Source organism: Dendrobates tinctorius, unplaced genomic scaffold (assembly GCF_039654945.1).
Source record: "Dendrobates tinctorius isolate UK_male_01 unplaced genomic scaffold, ASM3965494v1 ptg000094l, whole genome shotgun sequence".
NCBI classification, from domain to species: domain Eukaryota; kingdom Metazoa; phylum Chordata; class Amphibia; order Anura; family Dendrobatidae; genus Dendrobates; species Dendrobates tinctorius.
Window position 1 is genome coordinate 10,504,311 of NW_027361762.1, and position 11,221 is coordinate 10,515,531.

Consider the following 11,221-nt stretch of genomic DNA (forward strand, 5'->3'; position numbering starts at 1 on the left):
CTGGAATTGTTGCTGACACCTGCCGGGCTCTCTGGAATGTTCTTTGTCCAGAATTTCTGCCCCTGCCCACCGCTGAAAAGTGGATGGAAATTGCTGACAAATTCTGGACAGTATGCAATTTTCCCAACTGTTTGGGAGCTGTTGATGGTAAACACATACGGATCATCAAACCCAAAAGAACGGGATCTGAGTACTATAATTACAAAAAGTACTTTTCAATAGTACTCATGGCCATTGCGGATGCCGGATGTATGTTTGTAGCAGTGGACATTGGAGCATTTGGCCGTGGTAATGACTCACAGGCTTTTAAAAACTCAGACATGGGCCGGAGGTTGTATGGCAACCAATTTAATTTCCCTATGCCACGGCCTCTTCCTCACACCGAAGCTCCGCCACTGCCCTTTGTAATGGTTGGCGATGAGGCTTTTCAAATGTGCGGAAACTTACTGAAACCCTACTCCAGCCGGGACTTGGACCACACCAAAAAAATATTTAATTACAGGCTGACCAGGGCCAGAAGAACTGTCGAGTGTGCTTTTGGGATTCTTGTCTCCAGATGGCGAATTCTGGGCACGGCCATTAATCTTAAACTTGAAACAGTCGATGAGGTGGTGAAGGCCTGTGTGGTTCTACATAACTTTGTGATGGCTAAAGAGCACCCGACCTTTGAACTGGACGATGATGCTCCTAACCCATTGCCTGAATTCACTCAGCACACTCTCAGGTCATCCGTTGAAGTTGGCCAAATGAGGGACCAATTTGCGGCCTACTTTATTTCTGATGTAGGACGGGTGCACTGGCAAGATGAAATGGTGTAATGTTTTTGTTTGTTTATGGTAATAAAAAACCTTATTTGATACCATTACTGAGTGCACTATATTTTTTAAAATCCAATTAAATAAAAAACTTCCCATGTATAACTGAATTTTTTGATGTTCACACACCTGGGCAGGTAAATACACATATGAGTTAAAATGCAGCATTGCTAGTCTGCGTGAAATATATTGGAATGAGCAAAGCTGCAGGCCATGAATCAGGAAACCAATTTTTTTCAAGAGAAAATTGTCCAACTAGTTGAAAAAAAAGTATGTGATTTTTTCAAAACCCAACCCTCAAAACCCAACCCCACCCAATGAAAGTCAATGGGGAATACAAGTCAGCATTGAGTGGATGAATGTAATCAGCTCAATTCCAACTTTTATTTAAAATTGTGGTAGTGTATAAATAGACAAGTTTCTAGAGTTATTACACTAGGCCTTGGAATGACTATACTAGGCCGTGGTATTTAAAATATGAGTATAGTAGGCCTTGGGCCTACTAGTATAGTCATATGTGAAATACCACGGCCTAGTATAGTCATACCAAGGCCTACTGTAATAACTCGATTTTTACCAACTAGGATCTTGTTTCACGAAAAACAAACTGGTGAAACTTGACAAGTTTCAACAGTTTGTTTTTCATTAAACCAGATTCTAGTTGTTAAAACTAGAGTTATTACACTAGGCCTTGGAATGACTATACTAGGCCGTGGTATTTCAAATATGAGTATAGTAGGCCTTGGGCCTACTAGTATAGTCATGTGAAATACCACGGCCTAGTATAGTCATACCAAGGCCTACTGTAATAACTCGATTTTTACCAACTAGGATCTTGTTTCACGAAAAACAAACTGGTGAAACTTGACAAGTTTCACCAGTTTGTTTTTCATGAAACCAGATTCTAGTTGGTAAAACTAGAGTTATTACACTAGGCCTTGAAATGACTATACTAGGCCGTGGTATTTCAAATATGAGTATAGTAGGCCTTGGGCCTACTAGTATAGTCATGTGAAATACCACGGCCTAGTATAGTCATACCAAGGCCTACTGTAATAACTCGATTTTTACCAACTAGGATCTTGTTTCATGAAAAACAAACTGGTGAAACTTGACAAGTTTCAACAGTTTGTTTTTCATGAAACCAGATTCTAGTTGGTAAAACTAGAGTTATTACACTAGGCCTTGGAATGACTATACTAGGCCGTGGTATTTCAAATATGAGTATAGTAGGCCTTGGGCCTACTAGTATAGTCATGTGAAATACCACGGCCTAGTATAGTCATACCAAGGCCTACTGTAATAACTCGATTTTTACCAACTAGGATCTTGTTTCACGAAAAACAAACTGGTGAAACTTAACAAGTTTCAACAGTTTGTTTTTCATGAAACCAGATTCTAGTTGGTAAAACTAGAGTTATTACACTAGGCCTTGGAATGACTATACTAGGCCGTGGTTTTTCAAATATGAGTATAGTAGGCCTTGGGCCTACTAGTATAGTCATATGTGAAATACCACGGCCTAGTATAGTCATACCAAGGCCTACTGTAATAACTCGATTTTTACCAACTAGCATCTTGTTTCACAAAAAACAAACTGGTGAAACTTTTTAAGAAAGAAACTTATTTTTTAGACAAGTTTCAACTGTTTGTTTTTCATGAAACCAGATCCAAGTTGGTAAAACTCGAGTTATTACACTAGGCCTTGGTATGACTATACTAGTCCGTGTTATTTCACATATGACTATACTAGGCCTTGGGTTGGTTTTTAACATGTATTTACCCATCAGTGTGTGTGAGCGGCGCAAACAACATTAATGAAACTTTGTAATGGTGAACCACAAATGTAAATTTATTTTTAATCACAAAAATAAACCAAAAAATTATTTTTTCCGGCGTTTGGGGGCAGATGGTTTCAATTTGGGGGTGTGCAGGGAATATGCAACACTTGCAGTTGAAGACGGTGTTTGAGGGGAAGGGGCAACAAAACCTGTGGGGGAAGGTAGTCCAGTTAAGGGAATTAAACTAGGAACACTTGGAGGAGAGGAAATCTGTTCAGGTACATTTGTTGTAATGGCATGTCGCCGTAGGCTTGTGTGCCTGGACCGACTTTGGCCCAATGCCCGCCTTGATTGATTTCGCCTTGAACTTAGGGCAAATATTGAGTGTAGGTCCCCCGTCTGCTGGGGTGGCTGCTGCTGCTGCTGAGGTGGCTGCTGCTGCTGAGGTGGCTGCTGCTGCTGAGGTGGCTGCTGCTGCTGCTGAGGTGGCTGCTGCTGAGGTGGCTGCTGCTGAGGTGGCTGCTGCTGCTGAGGTGGCTGCTGCTGCTGCTCTTGGTTGGCAGTGCTCGTCCTTGCAGGAGGACTGGTGGCGGCAGTGATGGTCCAGGTTTGCGGAGTGGTGGTGGCAGGGCTACTACATGTTGTTGTAGCGGCAGGGCTGTTCCATGTTTGCCTAGTGGTGGCTGAGCTCCACGCATGCATGGGAGTGGCGGTGGTGCTCCAGACAGGAGCAGCGCTTGCCATGGTGGTGTCGGTGAAGTGACCAGCTGCACTCAGACTTGTGGTGGTGTAACGGTGGGTGTCCTGGCTTTGAATAGAGGTGTCCGTGCAGTGGTATGCAGCACAAGTCGGTAGTGAGGTGAAGCAAGTCAATGGTGGCACAGGTGGAAATGACACCACTGACTGCTGACCGTACCGATTATGCTGCATAGCCTGCAAGAAAGCATTGTTGCAGGCCTGCAGCACATTCAGCTGTTGCTCAGGACTAAGGTGTTCCGCCATGCCCTTTTCAATCTTACTAAAAAAATGGTGTGCTGGTCTGTTGAGGTCGGCCTCCAGACGGTCAAGGCGCTGTTCTACAGAATTGAAGCGGTGTTAAAGTGGTTAAAACCACGCTCCATGAGTGCAAAACCGCTTTCAACTCTGTCGGACAGCGACTTGAGGCTGGAATTAAAGGCCTCGCTCAAATGCATAAACTCGGGCAAGACATTCCTGTCCAAGGCCATCTGCCTCTGGCGGGTAGTGCCCGCATAACCAGTGGCAGAGACCTGGGACAGGGGAACACCTGATGGCCCAGCTTCCTGGTCACCAGCTGTGTGTGTGGCTGACCTGCAAGGTGCTTCATAGCTGTCGGATGGCTGGGACGGGTCAGAGGACGTCCGAGGAAGGACCGCTTCAGGGCCAGGTTGCAGGGTGCTGCTCCAGGTGCTGTGGAAGAAAGGAAAATCATTACTACCATGCCTTTACAAGAAGCATCAGCTGTGAATTAGAAAAACACAGATTAATAAAAATAAAAACCCAAAATTTATAATACTTACGATCTCGTGGCAAGGACCGGTCTTAGGAACTGCAACGCGTGATTGTGACGGTATCTAGTTCTGGTCCTTGACGCAGATCCACTGCGAACCTGGCCCTCAGCACGAACATCACTGTTGAAGCGGTCCTTGATCGAACGCCAACGTGTTCGGACTTTGTCCACTGTTGGGAAAAAAAAAACAGTGCCGTCAAGGACAACAGTCACTGCGGCACAATATAGCAATACAATACTCAAAGCAGTCACTGTAGAGCCCGATGACACTGTTGGGTTTCCTGCTAGAATATACCTAGCACGAAACCCAACAGTGCCGTCAAGGACAACAGTCACTGCGGCACAATATAGCAATACAATACTCAAAGCAGTCACTGTAGAGCCCGATGACACTGTTGGGTTTCCTGCTAGAATATACCTAGCACGTAACCCAACAGTGCCGTCAAGGACAACAGTCACTGCGGCACAATACAGAGCAGGGAAATACTCACTAAACGCCTTTTTGGAGGATGCTGTGGCGCTGTCCCAGCCATCCATCAACGCTGCGGCCACCTCATTCCATAGCCGCCGGGTCACCACATTGTCCTTGTACAGCCGGTCACGGCTGTCCCACAACGGCGCACGCTCCTGGACCAGGCTGATGAGCTGCTCATTATCCAGGTAGACGTCTTCATCCCGTTGTGGAACCTAGACAAAACACATTCATTAGAATAATCAAATTTAAATTGAATAAAAAGTTACAAAAAAAAGAAACATAAAAAAGAGTAAAAATAGAAGATAAAAAATAAAGAACATTACAAATCATTTGATACATACATTCCGTATCACCACCGGGACTTGGCTTCGCTGCTCCTGCTCTTCGCCCTCAGTAGTCCCGTCCGCAGAAGATGATGATGATGATGTCTTAAAAAAGTTGAAAAAAACATAAGAGATTTGGAGTAGCAGCAGATATACTTACCAGATGCACGAAAATAATCACCTCACGGTCTGCTTGCGCCAATTCCTGCCGCGATGGGGAATATTCGGATTCTGAAGACATACTGCATGTAAAAATAATAAAAATCATTAGTACATACATAATTTAAAAGGACAGGCATATAATGTAATATACTCACATTCTTGACGCTGATAGAAGATGGGTTCCTTGGTGACTGTCTGCTCTCCAATCTGTCAGTGTAGTAGTGGCAGAGTTTTGGCAGGCACCTCCTTTATATAGACTTTTTTTTTTTTTACTTTAGAAGTTTATAACTAGTACAACAAGTGGACACCACCAAAAAAACGCAGCGCTAAAAAAACGCATACATGCGCATGCCAGTGCGCACGTATGCGCATCCATAGGCTATAATGGCCATTTTTAGCGCAAAATGTGCGCATACGTGCGCATGCGCTTTTTTGCAGGACCAAAAAATGCAACATGTAGCGTCTGTAAAATACAAACGCACACCCCAAAAAAACGCAGCGCATGAAAATCACATACGTGCGCATGCCAGCGCGCAGGTATGCGCACCCATGTTAAATATAGGGGAAAAAACGCATGCGCACGTATGCGTTTTTTTCAAGTGCAAAAAAACGCAAATGTGAAACCAGCCTTAATCTCTTGCCCTTTATGCATTTGGTCCATGTGCCCTGAGCGATTTGCTGCTATTATTGTTTTAGTATGTATATTTATATCCTTAATAATGATGTTTATTCAGTTTAGGCACTTCCCCAGGGTCCTTTTGCATATTGTGCCATGAGAGTTATATATTATTTATTAAATATATATATATATATATATATATATATACATATATATATATATATATATATATCTTTTTCTGCGAAGGTTCTCTAATGATGTCCATTCTGACTTATGTCAGAATGTCCCTTATATTTGATGATATGTCTGTTTTTATTTTTATGTACCTGTGTATTCTTTCTATGACCACATCCTTTATTTAACTTAGTAATTTTTGGTCCTTTACGAATGCTTGTCTCTCCTCTGCTTCTGTCCGTCAGCTCTCTGAGTCTTTCTGACTTGGATGCCGTTGTTCAGAGCGTGAGATTAGACTGAGCATGCGTCAATTGTAGCCCTAGTGTGGTCGTGCCTTGCACACGCGAGTTCTAATAATCTATATATAAAAAAAAGAGTGTGTGTGTATCAAGCCCCGCCCCACATTATGATGTCATAATGGTTGCCATAGCGATGCTGATGTCATATTAGAGAAAAACAGGAGAACAAACATGAGCATGCGATACATTGCATGTAAAAAATATCAAATTTTATTATTGAATAACACCAGATAAAAAATCTTAATAGTAACAGAGTGTCAGTAGAAATAATGCAGACAGTATTGCCCAAAATATCACCAACTCCTCCCACCAAGATGGAGAATAATCCCGGTATGCATATCTAAAGTGGCCATGTCCCAATTACCCATGTAAATGTTCAATAGTAGTGCCCACCGGCTGTTACTGGGGTCAGGGACCAATATAAATGAACAGATTGGCATATAGTGAAAATCCATAGTGCATGACCAATCATGGTCCAGAGTGCCATCAAAGGTGCTTACCAGGGATGGGAGGAGGAGGAGAACCCAGCAGTGTCACCCCTGATGCGCGTTTTGCAGCGCCCCAGGCCGCTTTGTCAAGAGGAAGTTGATGTCATAATAGGTTGCAATGGTGATGGTTGTGCCATAATGGTTGCCATGGTGATGATGATATCATAATAGGTTGCATGGTGACAATGATGTCAGAATGGTTGTCATGGCGAAAATGATGTCATAATGGGTATATGGGCGTAGAACTATGGGATGTAGGATATTTATGATAGGAATATGGACATGGGATGGAGGATGTTTGATGGGTACATGGGCAATAGACTATGGGATGAAGGATATGTATGATGGGTATATGGGCACTGGACTATGGGATGGAGGATATGTATGATAGGTATATGGGCACTGGACTATGGGATGGAGGATAATCATTATAATTTGTTATAACTAACCACAGTTAGTGGTCATCACACAGCTTTCCTAGAAAGAGGCCTTTAAAGGGAATCTGTCACCCCATTTTTGGCTTATAAGCTGCGGCCACAGCCATCAGGGGCTTATCAACAGCATTCTGTAATGCTGTAGATAAGCCGCCAATGTAACCTGAAAGATAAGAAAAAAAGAGTTAGATTATACTCACCCAGGGATCCGGTCAGGTCCGATGGGGCAGAGTAAAGTACTGCACTGCGCAGGCGCTGGACCTCTCTGACCTTTCCCGGCGCCTGCCCACTGCAGTACCTTACTCTGCCTTCAACAGGTCAAAGTAAGTACGCCTGCGCAGGAGCAGAAGTAAGAAGGAGGACGTCATCTCTAGAAGATGGGAGGGCCGGACCTCACCCCAATAAGTCTTTGAACCCACACACTGGATGGGCACAGGAAAATCCACTTCACATTATTCATTTTGCACTCCCATACTCTTTTCTCATGCATTGACTGCAAGGCCTACACTGCTACCAAGTCATATGCACCCCAATAAGCCTTTGAACCCACATAATGGATGGGCACAGGAAATTCCACTTGACATTATTCATTTTGTACTCTCAAACTCTTTTCTTATGCATTAGGCCTGCACTGCTACCAAGTCATATGCACCCCAATAAGCCTTTGAACCCAGGTACTGGATGGGAACAGGAAAACCCACAACACATTCTTCAGTTGGTCTTACCTTATACATTGAATGCAAGGGCTGCCTTGACCTAACTTTGCACAGACCCCAATCCCCCCTTGGAAGAAACATGGAGGAGGGCCTCACAAAAAAATGTCACATTACAAAGGAGCGGGTCTCCTAAAGTTGTAATGCACATACACTAAGTGTATGGGCTGGCAAACATTTTCCCTTGTGGGGTACACCTCAACCTTTTTCATAACAATTATTTTACATCCAGCATAACCACCCACCCTTGCTAACAATTCGACACTGGCTGTAGAAGCATGGAACACGTTAACCCAGGTGATCTAGTGGCGGAAGATGAGACATGAAGGAAGGCCTCATTAAAAAATACTGTATGCCCAATTTAAAGCACTGGGTCTCCTAGACTTGTAATGCCCATACACTAAGTGTATGGGCTGGCAAACATTTTCTCCTGTGGGGTACACCTCAACCTTTTTCAAAACAATTATTTTACGGCCCACATAACCACCCACCCTTGTTAAGAATTCAGCACTGGCTGTAGCAGCACGGAACATGTTAACCCTGGTGATCTAGTGGCGGTGGATTATGAGATGTGGAGGAAGGTCTCATTAAAAAATATGCTCAATTAAAGGAACGGGTCTCATAGAACCATAGAATCATAGAATCGTGGAGTTGGAAGGGACCTTCTGGGCCATCTGGTCCAACCCCCTGCTCAAAGCAGGATTCACTAAATCATTCCAGACAGATGTCTGTCCAGCCTCTGTTTGAAGACTTCTATTAAAGGAGAGCTGACCACCTCTCATGACAGCCTGTTCCACTCATTGATCACTCTGTCAAAAAGTTTTTCTAATATCTAATCTGTGTCTCCTCCCATTCAGTTTCATTCTATTGCTTCTAGTCTTTCCTTGTGCAAATGAGAATAAAGATGATCCTTCTACAATGTGACAACCCTTGAGATATTTGTAGACAGCTATTAAGTCTCCTTTCAGTCTTCTCTTTTGAAAGCTAAACATTCCCAAATTCTGCAACCTTTCCTCATAAGACATCGTTTGCAGACCGGTCACCATTCTGGTCGCTCTTTTCTGAACTTGCTCCAGTTTATTGATGTTTTTTTTTAAATCTGTTGCCCAAAATTGGACACAGTATTCCAGATGAGGTCTGACCAAAGAGGAGTAGAGGGCAATAATGACTTCAAGTGATCTAGACTGTATGCTTCTGTTAATACATCCTAGAATTGCATTTGCCTTTTTTACTGCTGCATCACACTGTTGACTCATATTCAGTCTGTGATCTACTAGTATAACCAAGTCTTTTTCACATGTGCTGTTGCTTAGCCCTATTCCTCCCATTCTGCATATGCTTTTTTCATTTTTATTGCCCAGATGTAGTACTTTGCATTTTTCCCTGATAAAAACCATTCTGTTAGTTGCTGCCCACTGCTCCAGTTTATTTATATCTTTTTGAATCCTCTCTCTCTCTCTTCTCTAGTATTAGCTATCCGTCCTAGCTTTGTGTCCTCAGCAAATTTAATCAGTTTAACCTCAATTACTTCATCTAAATCATTGATAAAGATGTTGAACAATACAGGGCCCAGGACAGAACCCTGTGGTACCCCACTTGAGACATTCTTCAACTGGATGTGCAGCCATTTATGACCACTCTCTGGGTCCGATGACTAAGCCAGGTATGAATCCACCTAACAGTTGCCTTGTCCATTCCATACTTATTCATTTTTTCAATAAGGATGGTGTGAGTCTCCTAGACTCACTAAGTGTATGGACTGGCAAACATTTTCCCCTGTGGGGTAAACCTCAACCTTTTTCATAACAATTATTTTACGGCCAGCAAAACCACTCACCCTTGCTAAGAATTTGACACTAGCTGTAGCAGCAAGGAACACGTTAACCCTGGTGATCTAGCAGCGGTGGATGATGAGACGTGGAGGAAGGCCTCATTAAAAAATATGTCCAATTTAAAGGAGTGGGTCTCCTAGACTTGTAATGCCCATATACTTAGGCTGGCAAACATTTTCCCCGTGGAGAACACTTCAACATTTTTCATAACAATTAATTTATGGCCAGCGGAACCACCCACCCTTGCTAAGAATTCGACACTGGCTGTAGAAGCACAGAACACGTTAAACCTGGAGATCTAGTGGTGGTGGATGATGAGATGTGGAGGAAGGCCTCATTAAAAAAAATATGGCTAATTTAAAGGAGTGGGTCTCCTAGACTTGTAATGGTCACACACTTTGGCTGGCAAACATTTTCCCCTGTGGGGTACACCTCAACCTTTTCCATGCCAATTATTTTACTTCAAGAATAACCACCCACCCTTGCTAACAAGTCAACACTGGCTGTAGCAGTATGGAACACGTTAACCCTGGTGATCTAGTGGCAGTGGATGATGAGACTTGGAGGAAGGCCTCATTAAAAAATATGCCCAATTTAAAGGAGCAGGTCTCCTAGACTTGTAATGCCCAAACACTAAGTGTATGGGATGACAAACATTTCCCCCTGGGGGGGTACATATTTCTTTTAAATTTGGCGATGGACATCATAACACCCTTGACATGGCGGAATACATTCACCCTGGTGTTCTAGTGGTGGTGGAAGGTGAGGATGAGGAGAAAGAGGAGAAAGAGGAGGAGCACACTAAATAGACAAAACCAGGAAGCATGTTCCCATGTGTTGATGTGAAGAGGTGTATGGGAATACAAATCTCAAAAACACACTGTATTGGAGGTTATGTTTTGTTGTCATCATTTAGTGGTGTCGAGAAGTCTGGCCCAATCCAGCCCTTGTTCATTTTTATAAGAGTCAGCCTGTCTGCATTTTCCATTGACAGGCGAATGCGCTTATCTGTGATAATTCCACCAGCGGCACTAAAAACCCGCTCTGACTAAACAGTGGAAACCCCCCACAAGTGACCCCATTTTGGAAATTAGACCCCCCAAGGAACTTATCTAGATGTGTGGTGAGCACTTTGAACCCCCAAGGGCTTCACAGAACTTTATAACGCCCGGGTGTGAAAATAAAATCATATTTTTTCCACAAACATAATCTTTTAGTCCCCAATTTTTTTACTTTCCCAAGGATAACAGGAGAAATTGGACCCCAAGAGTTGTTGTCCAATTTGTCCTGAGTACACTGATACCCCATATGTGGGAGAAAACTACTGTATGGGCACACTTCGGGGCTCGGAAGGGAAGTATTGATGCTTTGGAATGCAGACTTTGATGGAATGGTCTGCAGGTGTCATGTTGCCTTTGGAGAGCCCCTGATGTGCCTAAACTGTTTAAACCGCCCACAAGTGACCCCATTTTGGAAACTGGACACCCCAAGGAACTTATCTAGAAATGTGGTGAGCACTTTGAACCCCCAAGTGCTACACAGAAGTTTATAATGCACAGGCGTGAAAACAAAATCATA

The 11,221-nt window shown here is 43.3% G+C and overlaps 1 long non-coding RNA gene across 1 annotated transcript; it reads right to left on the reverse strand.

Moving 5' to 3' along the window:
- Positions 1–4,609: 4,609 nt before the first annotated feature.
- Positions 4,610–5,495, reverse strand: LOC141098729 (uncharacterized). Its single transcript, XR_012234336.1, has 3 exons — positions 5,104–5,495; positions 4,941–5,027; positions 4,610–4,811 (listed from the first exon to the last, which is right to left on the reverse strand). It is a non-coding gene; the product is annotated as an uncharacterized lncRNA (long non-coding RNA).
- Positions 5,496–11,221: the final 5,726 nt, after the last annotated feature.